A 12,732-nucleotide genomic window follows, 5' to 3' on the forward strand; every position below is an offset into this window, starting at 1 on the left:
AGCTCCTCACATACTTCTTGGTCGTTTCTTGTAAGCTTCCCACCTTCTTTCTCAGCCTGATTACCTGGTCCTTGACTGTTGTCTTCCTCCTGATGTGGCTATATAACAGCTTTGAGTCAGACTTGACTTCCGATGTTACGCCGTTTACGTACTGTCACTGGGCCTCCATCCTTATCTGTGCATACTCGATTCTGGCTCTTCGACTGATCTCTTTATTTTCCTGGGTCCTTTGTCTTCTGTACTTATTCCATTCTCTAGTGCATTTTGTTCTTACCTCTCCACACCTTTGGGTAAACCAAGGGCTCGTTCTAACCTTCCCATTATTTCTGTTGCCCTTGGGAACAAACCTTTCCTCTGCCTCCTTGCATTTTGTTGTCACGTAGTCCATCATTTCGTTTACTGACTTTCCTACCAATTCTCTTTCCCACTGAACCTCCTGCAGGAAAAGTTCCTCATATCTGTGTAGTCCGTCCTTTTGCAGTTTGGCTTTTCCCATCCTACTTCTGTTACCCTCTCCACTTGTAACTCTACTATGTATTCAATTCTCAGAACCACGTGATCACTAGCTCCAAGGGGCCTTTCATATGTGATGTCCTCAATGTCCAAGTTACTCAGGGTGAACATGAGGTCCAGTCTTGCTGGTTCATCCTCTGCTCTCTCTCTCTCTCTGGTAGTGTCCCTAAAATGTTGATGCATGAGGGTTTCCGGTGCCACATCCATCATCTTGGCTCTCCATGTCTCAGGACCCCTATGCGGCTCCAGGTTTTCCTAATCAGTCTTCTTGTGATTGAAATCGCCCACAACTAATAACTTTGCTCTACCCGTGTGAGATCTTCTGGCCACCTCAGCTAGTGTGTCCACCATTGTTCTGTTGCTCTCTTCATTTTCTTCTCTTGGTATCCTGCAGTTCTGTGGTGGGTTATGCATCACTACAACGACTGCCTTATGTCCCCCAGACTGAATTGTACCTACTATGTAATCGCCATCGCCAATTTGGTCCATTCCTTCCATTTCCTCAAACCCTCGTCGGTTTTTAATGAGCAGTGCAGCTCCTCCTCCCCCTCTGCTCTTTGTGTCTTTCCTCAGGATCTGATATCCAGGTGGGAAGATTGCATCTGTTATCCGGGTGAGTTTCGTTTCTATGACTGCTATGATGTCTGGGGGCGTCTCCTTGTTTCTTTCATGCCACTCCTCACATTTATTTGTTATTCCACCCTCATTCGTATACCAAACCTTCAACTTCTTTTCTAAAACTGTGGTCTGGAGTGAACGTTGGGGTAGGGGGAGCTGGAGCCCTGTCGGGGACCCATGGGGGGTTGGTGTAGGGGTGGAGTTTGTGAAAAAGCGGGTGGGGGCAGAGGGTACAGTGTGTGAGTTTTGGTTTAGATTGGTTGCATTGGGGTTTTTGAGGTTGGGATCCTTCTGTGGGTGGTTTTGTGTGTGTGTGTGTGTGTTGTGTTGTGTGTGTGTGTGTGTGTGTGTGTGTGTGTGTGTGTGTGTGTGTGTGTGTGTGTGTGTGTGTGTGTGTGTGTGTGTGTAAAGCAGGATCAAGGCTGAGAAAAGCACCATCTTTAATGGTTTTCCAATTCCTTTATAAACGTTTTGCATGTTTTTTTAATCCATCATCCATCAAAGTAGTGAGAAACGATTTAAAAAAAACATTTAAGATTCTGTCTGCATCATAAATCAAGAAAGATAACGAAAATAATGCAGTCAGTATGATTTGTAACAAACTTAAATTAAAATGACTTTGTATACAACCATATTTTAAGGATTACACTAGAAATTTCATAACCAAATTAAATAATCTAGATAGAAAAACTGGACCAGAAAATGATATACAAGCAGCACAAGAAACTTGACATATATAATAGTTTTCTGGTATAGCAAAATTTTTATACTCTTTAAAAAATCCAATAAAATTTGTTTGACTCTATAAGATTAAAGATAATTTATTCTATATTATAAAAGAATTTACATAACATTATGCTCTGATTACTTTATTCTTTAAAAGATTTAGGTTTCAAAATTATGAATCTTGGGTAGTCTATATATACTAAATGGTTATAAATATGACCATACTTTTTAAAGGTGTGGACCGGTAAGCCAGCGGAAGGATGTGTGATGTCACCGTGGTTGTTCAATATATTTATAGATGGGGTTGTAAGAGAAATAAATGCTCGGGTGTTGGCAAGAGGCGTGGAGTTAAAAGATAAAGAATCTAACACAATGTGGGAGTTGTCACAGTTGCTCTTTGCTGATGATGCTGTGCTTTTGGGAGATTCTGAAGAGAAGTTGCAGAGGTTGGTGGATGAGTTTGGTAGGGTATGTACAAGAAGAAAATTAAAAGTGAATATAGGAAAGAGTAAGGTGATGAGGATAACAAAAAAATTAGGTAACAAAAGATTGGGTATCAGGTTGGAGGGAGAGAGTATGGAGAAGGTGAATGTATTCAGATATTTAGGAGTAAATGTGTCAGCAGATGAGACTATAAAAGATGAAGTGAATCACAGAATTGACAAGGGGAAAAAGGTGAGTGGTGTACTGAGGAGTCTCTGGAGACAAAGAACTTTATCCATGGAAGCAAAGAGGGGAATGTATGAGAATGTAGTTATACCAACGCTCTTATATGGGTGTGAAGCATGAGTGGTGAATGTTGCAACAAGGAGAAGGCTGGAGGCAGTGGAGATGTCGTGTCTCAGGGCAAGCTGATCAGAAGAGACATTCTTATGTTATCACAAGGAAACCTTGGCAGATAAATAGCTAGCCAAAAAATAATCCATCTACCACTGTAGTTCCCCCGTGTTGGTAACTCCTTAATAGTAATGGTGCGTCAAAAACACAAGTTTTCAGACACGTCAAGATTCATTCTTACCCAAAGAGAAACAGTTAAACAACATTGAGAACCGGAGATTCAATAGGCACTGCAAGGAAGTGATGCCTGAAAATTAATAGAAACGAAAATATAAAGAAAGACCATAAAGCTAGAAATGAGAAAACCAGTAGAAGGACTGATACAAATTAACCAGGACCAGAAGGGAAGTAGACGAATAATCTGAAAATGATATTCAAGTCGAGAAAATTAACTCTTTCTCATGCAGCCCTGGAAGAAGAAAATACAATACAGAACCACGTAATAAGACACTGTGGAAGGAAGGACACTTACGGAATATGATAAAGTATGTGAAAAGCTAAACTGTAGCTTCCAAAATGTGCAAGCAAAAGAACTCCTTTCAATGCAAAAAAAAGGCAAAATTGAAAATTAAAGAGGATTAACGATCTTTGTAACAACATGAACGTAGTAAACGAACTGCTGACCGAGATGAACACAACAAACAGGAAATCCAAGTTATGCATCCCCATGGTTTCTAATATATAAGACAGCAGCACTAAGATCACTGCCAGCCAAACTCCTCACTAAATCAATGGAAACTGGTAAAAAAATATTTTATGGAGAGGATTGCTGGACAATAGCTCTGAAAATATATCCATGAAAGCTGTGTGGAGTCGGCATTCCTACATAGGACTGGACCGAACAACGGTTGGGGCTACACACATCGAAATGATTTGCATACAGAATGTGTAAGTCAGTAAAACTGCAGACTTGTAACTACAAGGTCGCCGAGCTGGTGCAAGGTGCTCCTTACACAATCTCTTACTTTTACGATATGGTGAGATTAGAATTTCATTAATGACAAAACCCACAGGAGTTTCTGGAAAGCAACAAAAGAACATAAGAACATAAGAACATAAGAAAGGAGGAACACTGCAGCAGGCCTGTTGGCCCATACTAGGCAGGTCCTTTACAATTCATCCCACTAACAAACATTTGACCAACCCAATTTTCAATGCCACCCAAGAAACAAGCTCCGATGTGCAAGTCCCTCTCAAATCAACCCCTCCCACTCATGTACTTATCCAACTTAAATTTGAAACTACCCAAAGTCCCAGCCTCAATAACCCAACTAGGTAGACTGTTCCACTCATCAACTACCCTATTTCCAAACCAATACTTTCCTATGTCCTTTCTAAATCTAAACTTATCTAATTTAAATCCATTACTGCGGGTTCTCTCTTGGAGAGATATCCTCAAGACCTTGTTAATATCCCCTTTATTAATACCTATCTTCCACTTATACACTTCGATCAGGTCTCCCCTCATTCTTCGTCTAACAAGTGAATGTAACTTAAGAGTCTTCAATCTTTCTTCATAAGGAAGATTTCTAATGCTATGTATTAATTTAGTCATCCTACGCTGAATGTTTTCTAACGAATTTATGTCCATTCTGTAATATGGAGACCAGAATTGAGCTGCATAATCTAGGTGAGGCCTTACTAATGATGTATAAAGCTGCAGTATGACCTCTGGACTTCTGTTGCTTACACTTCTTGATATAAATCCCAGTAATCTATTTGCCTTATTACGTACGCTTAGGCATTGCTGTCTTGGTTTAAGGTTGCTGCTTACCATAACCCCCAAGTCCTTTTCGCAATCTGTATGGCTAAGTTCTGCATTATTTAACTTATAAGTGCTAGGGTTATGGACACTCCCGAGCTTCAGAACCTTGCATTTATCTACATTGAACTGCATCTGCCACTTTTCTGACCAAGAGTAGAGTTTGTCTAAATCCTCCTGAAGTTCCCTAACATCTACGTTTGAATCAATTATCCTACCTCTCTTCGTGTCATTGGCGAATTTGCTCATATCACTAGTAATTCCTTCATCAAGATCATTGATATATATTATAAACAACAACGGGCCCAAGACTGATCCCTGTGGAACGCCACTTGTTACTGATCCCCACTCGGATTTAACCCCATTGATGGACACTCTCTGCTTCCTGTCTGTGAGCCATGACTCGATCCACGAGAGCACCCTTCCCCCAATGCCATGAGCTGCTACTTTCTTCAACAGTCTTTGGTGCGGAACTCTATCAAATGCCTTACTAAAATCTAAGTAAACAATATCAAATTCTTTATCGTGGTCAACAGCCTCAAAAGCTTTACTGAAGAAAGTTAATAAATTAGTTAGACAAGACCGGCCTTTTGTAAATCCATGCTGAGTATCATTAATCAAGCTATGCTTATCGAGATGGCTTCTTATAATCTCAGCTATAATTGACTCTAGCAACTTGCCTACAATTGAGGTCAGGCTTATTGGGCGGTAATTTGACGGTAACGACTTGTCCCCTGTTTTAAAAATAGGAATTACATTAGCCATCTTCCACATATCAGACACTACACCTGTTTGAAGAGATAAATTAAAAATATTAGTTAATGGTTCACAGACTTCCATTTTGCATTCCTTAAGAACCCTTGAAAAAACCTCATCAGGACCCGGTGACTTATTTTGCTTCAGTTGGTCTATCTGCTTCACAACCATTTCACTAGTGACTGTGATGTTACATAATTTATCTTCTTCTGATCCACTATAAAAATTAATTACCGGAATATTATTAGTGTCTTCCTGTGTAAAAACCGAGAGAAAATAATTATTTAAAATCGAGCACATTTCATTCTCTTTGTCAGTAAGATGCCCATAGTTATTTTTAAGGGGACCTATCTTATCTCTGACTTTTGTTCTATATACCTGGAAAAAACTTTTTGGGTTAGTTTTAGAATCCCTAGCAACTTTAATTTCATAGTCCCTTTTAGCTTTTCTTATCCCCTTTTTAATGTCCCTCTTAATGTCAATATACTGATTCATAAGATGACCCTCGCCTCTTTTGATACGCCTATAAATTCCTTTCTTACGCCCTAGTAGATATTTCAGCCTATTATTCATCCATTTTGGGTCATTTCTATTTGATCTAATTTCCTTATAAGGGATAAACGCTCTTTGAGCAGCATGTATTGTGTTCAGGAAACTGTCATATTGATAGCTCTCTTCGTTACCCCAGTTAACAGATGATAAGTGTTCTCTAAGCCCATCGTAATCTGCTAAGCGAAAATCTGGGACTGTTACTGAGTTATCCCTACAATCATACTTCCATTCAATTCTAAATGTAATTGATTTGTGGTCGCTAGCACCCAGTTCCTCTGAAACTTCTAAATTATTAACATGGGATTTATTGTTTGCCAGAACTAAGTCAAGCAGGTTATTTCCCCTTGTAGGTTCTGTCACAAACTGCTTCAAAAAACAATCCTGAACTACTTCTAAGAAATCGTATGATTCTAAATTCCCAGTCAAGAAATTCCAATCAATATGACTAAAGTTAAAGTCTCCTAGAATTACTACATTATCGTGCCTTGTGGCCCTAACAATTTCCTCCCATAGTAGTCTCCCTTGGTCCCTATCTAAATTTGGGGGACGGTATATCACACCTAAAATTAATTTTTCATGCCCCTCTGAAAATTCTATCCAAACAGACTCTGTATGTGTTACTTCAGACTTAATACCCGTTTTTATGCAACAATTCAAGCGATCTCGGACATACAATGCCACCCCAACCCCCTTCCCGATACTTCTATCTACTTGGAACAATTTAAAACCCTGAATGTGACATTCTGCAGGCATGTCCCGACTTTTTGAATAAAACCACGTCTCAGTAATGGCAAATACATCTATGTTACCTGCACTAGCAACTTGTCTCAACTCGTCCATCTTATTCCTAGCACTGCGACTATTTGTGTAATAAATTTTTAATGACCCTCCTCTCTCTTTACCCTTCCTGCTCCTTTCTGTTATTCCACTAAACCGATTACTGTCCCTGTCAATTAGTGCCACTGGCTTTCCAATATCCACCTCATTTTGCCTATTACTAGTTCTCCTAGTACTCATGTTACTACCCTGCGACTTCACAGTTTTCCCGCCAAAACCCATACCACTAACTATTCCTAGTTTAAAGACCTAACAGCTTCCTCCACTGCGTTGGCCAGTGCTCCCACCCCACACCTAGATAAGTGAACCCCATCCCTGGCATACATGTCATTTAAGCCATAGAAGAGGTCCCAGTTGTCAATGAATGTTACCGCATTTTCCTTACAGTATTTGTCCAGCCAGCAATTGACACCAATTGCTCTGGACAACCATTCATTTCCAACTCCTCTCCTTGGCAAAATGCCACATATGACAGGTTTCCCACCCTTCCTCCTAATTATCTCTATTGCTTACCTATACCTGCTAATCAGGTCCTCACTCCTACGTCTGCCAACATCGTTGCCTCCAGCACTGAGACAGATAATAGGATTGCTCCCATTACCTCTCATGATGTCATCCAGACGGCTAACAATATCCTTCATCCCAGCCCCAGGAAAACACACTCTCTGCCTCCTACTCCTATCCTTCAAGCAGAATGCCCTATCCATGTACCTAATCTGGCTATCCCCAACAACAACAATGTTTTTACCTTCCTTGGCGTCGTCCGTCGTGATGCTCCGAGTAGTCGACTCACATTCGCCAGGTAGCATTACACCACTTGTAGAATTCGTCAAGACGTTCTCGATGGTCTTCGTTGGGGTTTCTAGGGATGTCTTACTCACGTCTGCCAATGCTTCTTTGGTGCTCGTTGTGGCATTCCCAGTAGAACACTCACATTCGTCAGGTAGCACCGAGAATGAGTTGGAAGTTTCCACGGTAGTCTTCTGGTTTCTCGTTGTTTCTGCCTCTCCAACCGTTTTCTTGATCTTCAGCTTGGTTCCATGTTGCCCGGCCACTGACCAAGCTCCCCTCTTAACCTGGGGACTCACAACAGAAGGATTACTACGAATCCTCTTGTTCTCCTCCGTTAATCGCCGTATCTCCATCTTAGCAACTCTGAGCTCTTCTCTCAGCTGCTGGTAAAGTTGCTCAAGACAGGGCATCCTGGTACAGATTCACAGAGAGCACACAAACAGGTCTTCACAGAGCTAAGTACACGTCAGTAACAGTAACAAACGTTACTACGCTGCAGCTCAGTTTTACGTGAACAGATTCAACTATTTAAATCTCTATCTCGCCAACCTAGTTGCTGTAATCATAGGAAACAGTGAACCCGCAAGACTCGTACAGTTCCTGGGGAATGGGAGGTAATCAGGCTTGATCCAAAAAATAGGGATGAATTCCCTGTTCAGTATCATAGCACTCCCCCCTTTGAAGGATGTCTCCAACTTAAGAGATAATTACAACTGCCTACCTCCACAATGAAATAAAGAAGAATTAGGAGGAAGACCTTTACAGTGGAGCTAGTGGAAGATGTGGAGAGATGCAGCAGTTGTGGCGCGATGCAGTAGGTGCTGGCGAAGCTCACTAGTGTAAATATGGTACTCCCATTAGATCGTCACGTCTTACTGAAAAACGTAATGAAGATACCCAGACGATGCACATGTGTCATTTTCTACAAAATGTCTAGCAGAGTTAAAAACTATAATGAAGACATAGTGAAAAAATGTAAGCTGCTTGAAGGAAGAAGACACGTGATAACCACATATAAGTTCTTGAGATAACATGAATGAGTAGATAGAGAAGATTTCTTAGTATTTACAAAGGGGATAGTAAGAGGTTACACATATGAATTGAGAAAAACGTGGAAATCAGGGGATACCAACAAATTTTTCTTTGTAAACAGAGCGGTTAACCAACGGAAAGATAAAAGAGGAAGTAGTAACTGCTACAACCACAGGAATTGTTTAAAACTTATCTGATGAACTGTTACAAAAAACACGACATCTCTAGCATTCAGCCTCTTTCTGGGTTTTTGTAACAAGTAGTCAGTATACTGGTCCAGTTATCCGTTAGAATTACAGTAAATTTTAATAGTACTTTACTATTGAAACTGATAGGACACAACAAATAGATAATTACACACACACACACACACACACACACACACACACACACACACACACACACACACACACAAGAGCCACAATAGTTGAGTACACACAGCTAAGAGGAAAGAAGGACAAGAGTATACATGACTACTACGTACAAAATCTTAAGAGGAATTGACAGGACTCATAAGGACAGATTGTTTAAATTAAGAGAACCCTGATCATGGAAACACATGTGAAAATTGAAGACAGATGGGCCATAGGGATGAAAAGAACTCTTTCTTTAGTTTCAGGGTGACTGAGAAGTGAAATGACGTGTATGAGGCAGTGGAGGAAAGATCAATACACAGCTTCAGAAGTAAGAACATAGAAAGAAGGAACACTGCAACAGGCCTACTGACCAATGCGGAGCAGGTCCATGTCCCCCGCCGGATTAGCCCAATGACCCACCCAGTCTGGTCACCTCCACTCAAGGAAGGAGCACGGAACCAGACCCAGCAGCATAAACTAGTCAGGTCCAACTCACACCCACCCACACCCACTCATGTATTTATTTAATCTATTTTTAAAACTACACAACGTTTCAGCCTGAATAACTGTACTCGGGAGTTTGTTCCACTCATCCAAAACTCTATTACCAAACCAGTGCTTTCCTATATCCTTCCTGAATCTGAATTTTTCCAACTTGAAACCATTGCTGCGAGTCCTGTCTTGGCTGGAAATTTTCAGCACCCTATTTACATCCCCATTATTCATTCCTGTTTTCCATTTATACACCTCGATCATATCCCCCCTAATTCTACGCCTTTCGAGAGAGTGCAGATTCAGGGCCCTCAGTCTATCCTCATAGAGAAGATTTCTGATACATGGGATCATCTTTGTCATCCTCCTCTGTACGTTTTCCAGAGCATTTATATCCATTTTGTAATACGGTGACCAGAACTGAGCAGCATAGTCTAAATGAGGCCTAACCAAGGATATGTAGAGCTGAACAACCTGAGGACTTCTATTATTTATACTTCTAGATATGAAGCCAAGAATTCTGTTAGCTTTATTGCGAAAACTAATGTACTGTTGTCTTGGTTTTAGATTACTGCTAACCAGAACTCCTATATCCTTTTCGCAATCAGTAGTATTAAGATCTACATTATTTAGTTTATATGTCGCATGGTTATTTTTCCTGTCCAACATTTAGAACTTTGCATTTGTCTATATTAAACTGCATCTGCCACTTCTCTGACCACTGCATCAGTCTATTCAAATCATCCTGGAGTGCTCTAGTGTCCTCGTTAGAATGAACTGGACGGCCTATTTTGGTATCATCAGCAAATTTGCTTATGTCGCTATTTATTCCCTTATCTATGTCGTTTATGTAAATTGTGAACAACAACGGGCCCAACACTGACCCCTGAGAAACACCGCTTGTGGCGTACCCCCATTCTGATTTCTCCCCATTTATGTAAACTCTCTGCTGCCTATCTGTCAGCCATGCCTCTACCCAGGAAAAAATTTCTCTTCCTATTCCATGTGCCTTAAGTTTCCTCAATAGCCTCTGATGTGGAACTCTATCGAAAGCCTTACTGAAGTCCATATACACAATATCATATTCATTACCATGATCTACCTCCTTAGACACCTTAGTGAAAAATGTTAGTAAATTCGTAAGGCGGGAACACCCCTTTATAAAACCGTGTTGAGATTCATTAATCAATCTGTGTCTTTCAAGATGGCTACGAATTGCTTCGGCAATTATTGATTCCATAAATTTTCTCACTATGGAGGTAAGGCTTATTGGTCTATAGTTCGAAGCCAAGGACCTGTCACCTGCCTTGTAAATAGGTACGACATTTGCCATTTTCCACCTATCAGGCACTATGCCAGTTTGTAGTGATATGTTAAAAAGATTAGCGAAAGGTATGCTAGGTTCCTCTTTACATTCCTTTAACACCCTTGCAAACAATTCATCAGGGCCTGGGGATTTGTTAGGTTTTAGTTTCTCTATTTGTCTGAGGATCATGTCACTAGTTACTGCAATCGTGAATAGTTTATTATCATCCTGTTCTACATAGTCTGTTATTTCAGGAATATCGCTAGTAATTTCCTGGGTGAAAACTGAGAGGAAGTAGGTATTGAGAATTTCACACATATCCCTATCACTATCAGTGATCTGACCAGAGTTACTCTTAAGTGGGCCAATCTTGTCACTAATATTACTTCAGTTTACCTGAAAGAACCCTTTTGGGTAAGTCTTTGAATCCCTTGCGAACTTAGCCACAAAATCCCTTTTTGCTTTTCTTATTCCTTTCTTTATTTTTCTCTAAGTGAATATATTGATTTCTTAACTGCCCATCCTCTCTTTTGATACGCCTATATATGCCTCTCTTTTGGTCAATGAGATGTTTTAATCTATTGTTCATCCATTTGGGATAATTTTTGTTAGATCTAATTTCCCTACTCGGAACAAAAGCTGTCTGGGCAGCTAGAACTATGCTCTGAAAAACGTCATATTGGCAACCAAGATGACCTACCTGACCCATAGTCATGACATCCCAATTTAGCCCACCCAGGTAATTTTTCAGTCCCATGAAGTCGGCAAAGCGAAAATCTGGGACAGAGATTTGATTGCAGTTATCTGGGTAATTCCATGATATATTGAAACTAAGTGATTTGTGTTTACTTTCCCCAAGCTCATCATTAACCTCAAGATTATTAATTAGTGACTCTTTGTTGGCAAGACCCAAGTCAAGCAGATTGTTTCCTCTAGTTGATTCTGTCACAACCTGTTCTAAAAAGCAATCCTGAACCGTATCAAGAAAGTCACTAGACTCAAGATTTTCTGTCATATTGTTCCAATCAATTTGCCTAAAGTTAAAATCTCAAATTAACACAACATTTTCATATCTAGATGCCTTATGAATTTCGTCCCGTAACAGCTTACTGCACTCCCTATCAAGGTTTGGAGGCCAATAAATCACACCCAAAATTAATTTGTCACGTCCCTCGAGAAACTGTAGCCAAACAGATTCTGTGTTCGATGTTTCTAATCTTATATCATGTCTAAGACAACAATTTAAATTTTCTCTGACATACATCGCCACTCCACAACCCTTCCTGTTGACCCTATCAGTGTTGAATAGCTTATAACCCTGTATGTTGCATCCAGAAGGCATTTCTCTATCTTTCAGGTTGAACCAGATCTCTGTTATACCAATAATATCTATATTACCTACACTTGCAAGTAATCTTAGCTCATCTATCTTATTTCTTAGACTCCTACTTTGTATAGTAAACCTTAAGGGAGCTAGTCACTCGGTGCCCCCTGCTATCTCTCTTTGTTGATCAATTGATTTGCCAATACTAGCAACTTTATTTTGAATATTGTCTTTTAAACATATTCGTCAGGTATCCCGGTAATAGCTGTTGTTTTTAACCCTAATACTGCAGCCTGATTGTTTCCCACAAACACCCTTACCTCTATAATCTATCAGTTTAAATTCTTAGACAAGTCATTAATTACCCTCTCAATCGAATTGGCTAAAGCAATCACTCCATCCCCAGAGAGATGAACCCCATCCCTTGCATACATATCACGTTTGCCAAAGAATAGGTCCCAGTTATCAATGAATGGGATTGCAAGTTCCTTACAGTACCTGTCTAGCCATCAATTTATACCAGTTGCCCTAGACATCCATTCATTGCCCACTCCCCTTCTAGGCAAGATGCTACATATGACTGGGATCCCTCCCTTAGACCTAACTACTTCTATGGCTGACCTATACTTATCCAGCAGCTCCTCTCTCCTGCCCTTCCCAATGTCATTACCCCCAGCACTAAGACAGATAATGGGCTTGTTCCCATTATCTGCCATAATGTTATCCAACCTGCTGACTATGCCACCAACACCAGCTTCTGGAAGGCACACTCTCTGTCTGACCTTTCTGTCTGTTACAAAAAGCATGGTCCATATATCTTACCTGAGAA

The sequence above is a fragment of the Cherax quadricarinatus genome, chromosome 16, assembly GCF_038502225.1.
Source record: "Cherax quadricarinatus isolate ZL_2023a chromosome 16, ASM3850222v1, whole genome shotgun sequence".
NCBI lineage: Eukaryota > Metazoa > Arthropoda > Malacostraca > Decapoda > Parastacidae > Cherax > Cherax quadricarinatus.